Source organism: Talpa occidentalis, unplaced genomic scaffold (genome assembly GCF_014898055.3).
Source record: "Talpa occidentalis isolate TD23 unplaced genomic scaffold, MPIMG_talOcc4v2.1 talOcc4.10, whole genome shotgun sequence".
Taxonomy (NCBI): Eukaryota; Metazoa; Chordata; class Mammalia; order Eulipotyphla; family Talpidae; genus Talpa; species Talpa occidentalis.
Genome location: NW_023600993.1, coordinates 61,072,382 through 61,079,253, shown reverse-complemented (window position 1 = coordinate 61,079,253; position 6,872 = coordinate 61,072,382). Strand labels below are relative to the sequence as shown.

Here is a 6,872-nt window from a genome sequence, read left to right as displayed (position 1 = left end):
GGTGTAAGGCAACACCCCTCCCCTTTAACCACATGCGTCACCCAGATTCTCTGTTCAGTTTTAGCCAGCAATTTCTGGGCTCTATTCTCCCACATAGAAGCAGTGCCCAGTGTCAAGAAGAAAATGGAATTCAGGTATGGTACAGTCTCACCTATAAAGGAATTGACAATCAGTAACAAGAGTTCATCTCCAAAGTGAATTAATGACTTGTTTTTTGCACACCTTCACCTAAATGGAAACCAAGGCCAGGGAGACCAAGAGGAATAATTATTTCACAGAAACATATGACAAATCTTCTATTCTGCATGGGAAACCTGACAATCTTAGGCCAGAGGTCAATCTATCAATAGTAAAAAACACACCATCAGTAAATAACTTTCCCCTGTGCCGTTCTTATAAACATGAATGCTTTTTTTTTGTTTCTTGTTATTGTCTCTTTGGAGCAAGCAGTTCTGAATCTTGCACAAGGGGAAAGAGATGCACAGATAAGTGAAAGCCAAAGTGATGGGCTGTCGGCCCCTCTAGGAGAGCAGAGTCTGTGGCCATAACCCCCTACTCATCCTCCTCTCCTACTTGGACTGGCACTGATGTGGAAGTCTAAAATCTCTGTCTTTCCTTCTGCCTCCTTTACCTCTCCCTCCCCCTCTCTGTCAGTTTTTCTTTCTCCTCCTTCCTTCCTCTCCCCTCCTCTCTTCTTGTCTTCTTCCCCCTTTCCTCTGCTGCCTTCCCTCCCTCATCTGTTGCTCAAACAAATTTGGTTCAAGAGGACTTTCCTATTTTCAGTTCAATGGAGTTAACATGTCACTAACACAGATAATAGGGGGGAAAATGAAAATCAAGTAAAATAACAGAAACAGGGGCAGAGCAGGCACTCAGCCCTGTGGGGTCTGGTGCCCAGGCCTGGTCTGTGCCAAACCCTGGTGCATCCTCAAGGGGCTGACCCTCCTGTCTCCTTGGGAGAGGCATCCCAAAGCCAGGAGCAGTTGTGGCTCCAAGTGAAGAGTTTGGTCTCCACGGGTGGTGTCCTGCCAGAGTTCTGCCAGTTCTGCCAGTGAGCAGAGCCTGCAGAGCCAACAGAGCCTGCAGGGCCAGTGGCAGGTGGGAAAAGCTATTGGCAGTCCCCACACCATTCTTTATGCCCCCCCTTTTTCTGTGATGAACTTTTCTCTTCATAGCACTTGTTCTGAAATACGGGGACTCTTCCATATTTTTGAGAAGGTGAGTCTGGATTAATGAAGTCAAAATTAAAAGCCAGATGCCCGCTGAGAACCTCAACTTGATTACTTTTTAAGCCGCCTATATTAATGGCTATTAAAGAACCACTAAGTACACAGTTTGCAACTAAGAGACATTCAGAATTAATCTACACACTGGGCTCACAGGGCACTTCTGAAAGCTTTTAAAATGGTTAGTTCTTTTAGGTTTAAATAATATACATTGTCCTCCCCACCCCCCGATAGACAAATGTCCTTCTCCTCTCCTGATACTGTCTTAGTAATTTTCTTCCAGTAATATTTCATAACATTTCTTAAGTACCTTATACAGGCCATGAAAAGGTGTAAAGGAAAGGAGACTGGTTTTGTCTGCTTTATTAAGTAACTACTCTGTGCCTGGCACTTAACAGGTGAATTGCTAACCTCACAGGAACACGAACATCCTCCTCTTTGTCTACCGTTCCATTTGAAAACCTGGTACAGTGTACCATGTAGAGTTGGTATTCAATAATTGTTTGCTAACTATATACCTTTAATCCTCACAGTTACGATTATGATTATTATACATAAGTCATATTATTATCCACATTTTATGGATGAGAAATTGAGACTAAGGAAGAAGTAGCCTGCCCGAGGTCACATATCCACACACTAGAACTGAGATTTGAAACAGGGCCACTCTACTAAGGCAGCTGTCACTGTATCATTCCTGCCTCTCAGACTTCAGAGCCCAGTGCAGGTGTCCCTAATTTCAAATGTATAATACACAAGGAATGGCTGTTATTTGTATCTTATCAGAAATCTCATGTTCTTTGCAATACTCTGCAATTAGGAGAAACTTTGTCACAAAACTCCTAAAATACAGTTAAATTCTGGTTATTTATTCAAATATATGTTACCAATTTTATTTTTTCTTGACTAGTGAAGTTACACTAGAGTTACATTCAGGGTGGTTTCCTTATATATTCAGTGACACTGATTTTGAAGGTGGCAGGTACATGGGGTCAACCAGAGCCAAGCCTATTATCATTTAAAATGTTTTAGGTCACAGACCTGCTTAATAAATCCCATTATTCCTGCATAGAGTTAAGTACTTTCACTTAAAAATTGATAATTTTATTTTCACAAGTCTATCACACATAAATTGGACTATATTTTTAAAAAAATATTCCAAGGGAAAGTTGAGGCAATCAACTCTGTCTTTGTGTCTGATCAGGAGAACCTTCTAAATTTCCAAAAGCTTAACAAAACAGGTTGGAAGAACATAACAGCTTGTTGTGCGCACTCTCATTGCATTGTGGTTCTTTTCATTTTTTAAAAATTAGCCGCCAATCTACACATTTCATCATTATTCCAGGTATTCTGGTGCAAATAATAATGAAAAACAAAATTTGAACAGGACAGCAGGGAATCCAATTTGGCTTCCACAGAGCCCCACACCTCCACACCCCCATATTTAACTGGGTCATAGAATATGCCTTCAGTCATTTGTTCTATTGGAACCTTCTTTTTGAGGGCAAATTAGCTCAGATGTACAATTCTGTTTTTATGGGCAGGAACCTTTCTATGGGCAGGAACTGATATGCAAAAGAGGAAGGGGTCAAAGGGAACTAAAGGCAGTCTTTTCAAAATACAGCTGAAAGCCATAGTGTTTGAAAACATCTTAGCAAAGAGATATTTACTGCAGAAGGAAGAATCCACAAGAATATTAGTAAACACCTTCATAGTGAGATATGTGAAAAGATGTTAGATATTGTGTTAGACCGGCTTTAAATAGAGAAAATGGAGTTCTCTGTGCTCACATATTTGGCTAAACTGGTCCAGAGCTAAATTCCAAGTTACCCAGGAACTGGGTTGGCGCAGTGACTGTTCTCTCACGGTAGACCACTCACTGGAAGGGGGAGACTTTCCAAAAAGATCTGTGGGCCACTGTTCCCTTGGTTCTCAAACGACTCACAGTTATTACTGTTCATTAAGCAGCCATGGGAAAGACACCCATACTCAGAATTTACACATGCTTTTCTAGAACTTTTCCTGATTTCTGACTGTCATCATAGGCCACTTCCTAAGTAGCTTCCTCAAATATAATTTTTTTTTTTTTACACTTCATCACTTAAATAATCTAAGTTTAGAATCATTTTCTTCTACCCTCTTCCCAATTTTAGAAGACTTCATGCGTGGCCAGCACCAAAATGAGGTACAACCAAAATGAGACCCACATCTTAAAAAACTGCCCCCAAATAATGATTTCCACACATATTATCAAAAGAACTGATGTCTAACTCTTTATCATGACTATAAAGTGAACAGCGTTGCCCAGGAAAAATGTTGTGTTCCTATTCATCTCAAAGTTGTTTTTTTAATTAAAAAGTGGATAAACACAAAGTTACACTATTAACTGTTTTTAACTCAATAAGGCTGTAGGCTGTTATAAAGAGTACAGTATCTTATCTTCCTTTCTTAGCAGTAAAGTTATCTTAATGAACGAGTAGATTCTTTCATGTGGACATTTTAAAACTCAAAATTAAAATATACACAGTAGAAAACTCACTTGTATACTTATTAAATTCCAAAAAAAATGTACCTGTGATACTGAGGTTTCTACAAGGCCATTTGGTTTCTATTTAAAGAAGGACTTCAGCCAGTTTCTTTGGTGAAAACTGTATTTTACTTAGACCCAAACAAGTAAAATGATGCAAATCCTAATGGTAGTGTCCACTTGTTTATAAACCCACACATATATGTTTATTAACAGTAATAGAAAAGTCATTCTTGATTTTCTCAGTAAGGACATTGTCCTAAGTACTGTAAACTTTTTTTTTTTTCATTTTATTTAGAGAAGTCTTCACTGTGTAATTGGTGGAGAGATCAGATCTACAAATGTAGATACATACGCACAGATACAAACACACAGAGAAAATGTTTCAAGAGCAAACACATCATATTACCCAGTTCTATTTACCTTTTACTCTTTGCAATAGAAATTGTGGCTTTAGCCCAACCTAATATGGGGTATTTCAGCTTAGCTCCAAAGAGGATGGGGTGCAGACAGCCCGAGGGCTGGCGGACTCCCCGCAGTAAGGCCACATGGTTTCCGGGCTAACAGGAAATTCTCCCTTAAGGACTTGTGTTCTGAGCTCAGTTCTTTTTACAGCACCCACAAAATTATAATCAATTAAAATTATGTAACTTTAATAGAAGTTAATGACAAATAATCTCTCTTCACATTTCTTAAGCTATAATCTCAGTATACAGAATATGGATTCAAAATTTAGGTTCCTTAAATAGTTGTGCCTGGGACAAGTAACTAGCTCAGTATGGCTGTGGCATCTCCTGGGTATCAGGCCTAACCAGGATTTCTTGGAGCAGAATACCATTCTGTAATCCACAACCTTTAACCTAAATGTCCTGATGCAAACCCAGTAGGCAGCAGGGGCGTCATCAATAGAACTTCACAGAAGCTCACAACTTCCCCATTTGTAGGACTACAAAAAATCGGCATGTCTATATTTATAATCTGGTGGAAAATATCCAGGTCCACCAGAAAGCAAAGCAGAGGAAACCTCATTTTATTAACACCATTGTCATATTTTTCTATGACCTTTAAATATTTTCAAATCATTTATTGTCAATGTTTTACTTTCTTTTCTTTTAAAGGAAATTACATTACTTTTTACAAAGTCATTGTTTGCTGTTAATTAAACTGAACGATCATTAAATCTGGGGAAACATATAGATGGAAATGGGAAATCACGTGTAGAAAAGTACTAGAAATTCCCAAACCATTTCTAAATGGTAATTAATTGCCTCATCTTTAACAACCTGAAAAACAGGCAGTGTGATTTTAATGAAATGGGTTGCACAGTTTTTCAATGTTTTTACTGTGACTCCCTTGAATATCACTTTAGTTTTCTACCTGACACCAGCTCAGCACAGAGGAGAAGGAAAAGGTCACTTTTTCAGGCTAAAAGTGGGGCTTTCACTAGGGGGTCCCTGGCTCTCTAGTTCCATTAAAAGCCTGGAGGAAATTTCAGAGTGCCTCAGAAGTAATTTTATAAAAGATCAATTCCTCATTTTCATTTCTCCTAAAGATTCTAAATTAAACAATTTCCCATTAGGTCCAGGGACGGATCTTATGTGCCATTTTGTTTGCTTCACGTTTGCCAGTGAAAATCTGATTTCACAACAAAAACTTAACAAAAAATGACATTCACAGGGGAACTCTTAGCTTTAGAAAATGACTTGAATCCAAACCATACTGTTCAAATGTAAACAGCTTCAGAAACAAAATACTTGACTATCTGTTTTAGTGAGTTAAAAAGGAAGCATTAAAAGCTATTTCAATATGTAGAACGTCATGTAAAAAGATTTTACATTGTTTTTAGTTGCTTCGATAGTGTCTGCAAAACTACAAAATAAAAAAAGGCAGGCTGGGGGAGAGAGCTGAAAAGAGAGAGAGAGAGAGAGAGAGAGAGAGAGAGAGAGAGAGAGAGAGAGAGAGAGAGAGAGAGATAGGAAAGACAAGAAGTGGAGGAGGAGAGAGAAGGAACAACCTGGGTTTTGCCTTTGTATTCCCTGCCTCCTCATCAGGTCCCAGAAGTACCAGAACAACTGTTTATCAGAGTTAACTTTTGGCGCGAAACGGCAGGAAGAGAGTCAAATTTGCTTTCACAGCGAGATGATTGCTGAAGAAAAATGAATCGTTGCACACTTGAGTGAGAAAATACGAAGAAGGCACTTTTCCTCTAATTAGGACCCATTTTAAGCAATTCGTTAAGCTGTGGCCCTGTGTCATAAGCCATCAGGAGGTGGAGCATGAGACAACCTGAAGCAGAGAGTGCATATGGAGCATGATGATATTCTCCATCACCCCAAGACAGCCAGCAGGAGGGGTACCGCAGGTGCTGGAACACAGGCCCCCCAGGAGGAGTAAAACCCACTATTTTTCCCCTGTAGTGAAGAAATCATGTGGCACTCACCGCGAGCCTGCACCTCCCAGAGGCCAAGAGGACTGCCTTCCCCACACAAATCTCGATCTCTGGGTCTTCCGATGCTGGGTGCTAAGTCTCCTTGACTCAGGCACTTGGGAGGCACCCTGCTCCCCTGGGTGGCAGGCTGTCTACTACACTGCCTCCTTCACACTCCACTAGGGCAGAGAGCAAGGTGGAACCATTCACCAAATATGCAAAAAAGGAGGGAAGATTGTTTTCTCTCAGGACAACACAGGCAGGAAGGGAGTCTGTGTTTCCTGTCCTGACCAAAATGGGTTCAGAGATTATTAGGACGTCTGATTTGACAGTCTTGTGGTGGAAGAGGGACTCTTTTAGTCAACAGGAATTGTGAGTTCCCCAAAGGCAAAAATGGTCATGGGAGAAGGGAAATAGAGCCAGGTCTGTAACAGGGAAGATCCATTTTCAACAGTTTTTCACCAGGTGGCTTATGGAAGGCACCAAGGCCATCAACCTGTTTATCACAGTAAAAAAGCCAACTGAAACTATCAGGCAGTGGCCCGTAGATTAGGCCTAGCTGCCTTCCCATCAGGTTTTTCTCAGGAGTGACTGCCAACACCACACAGTGTGGCAGCCCTGCCTACCTGTGCCCTGGGACACTTTCTGCAAAGCTTCATTTGTTGGCTATTATGTTTTACTTGTACTAAAG

At 40.3% G+C, this 6,872-nt stretch overlaps 1 protein-coding gene across 7 annotated transcripts in view; it reads right to left on the bottom strand.

Moving 5' to 3' along the window:
- The window catches only part of IKZF1 (IKAROS family zinc finger 1), a 99,596-nt gene that overhangs the window by 89,358 nt on the left and 3,366 nt on the right, over positions 1-6,872 (bottom strand). The window contains exon 1 of one of the 7 annotated variants that reach the window (XM_054695826.1): positions 6,194-6,350. The exons of the other annotated variants lie outside the window; for them this stretch is intronic. The gene's annotated coding sequence lies outside the window, so the exon portion shown is untranslated. Of the gene's footprint in view, positions 1-6,193; positions 6,351-6,872 lie in introns of those variants that run through there. 7 annotated transcript variants of the gene reach the window in all.